The sequence below is a fragment of the Scardinius erythrophthalmus genome (genome assembly GCF_964197995.2).
Source record: "Scardinius erythrophthalmus genome assembly, chromosome: 9".
NCBI lineage: Eukaryota > Metazoa > Chordata > Actinopteri > Cypriniformes > Leuciscidae > Scardinius > Scardinius erythrophthalmus.
In genome coordinates this window covers 1,732,133-1,732,391 of record NC_138229.1, presented here as the reverse complement: position 1 = coordinate 1,732,391, position 259 = coordinate 1,732,133, and positions in this window count along the sequence as shown.

Here is a 259-nt window from a genome sequence, read left to right as displayed (position 1 = left end):
GCCGATGCCAGGCGGACGGACCAGCGCCGGACGCACCGGACCAACAGATGATGATGATCTACGGTGCCCATCAAACCTCACAAGCCTCGTCCGGGAACGGCGGGTGCGGATGAGCTCCGTCAACACCCGACGCATTGCACGCTTTTCATTCGGTTTAGTTCTTTCTCATCACGGATGCTCTCAGAAAAAAAAAAAGGTACAAAAGCTGTCACCGGGGCGGGACCCTTTCAGAAGGTGCATGTTTGTACCTAAAGAGTGC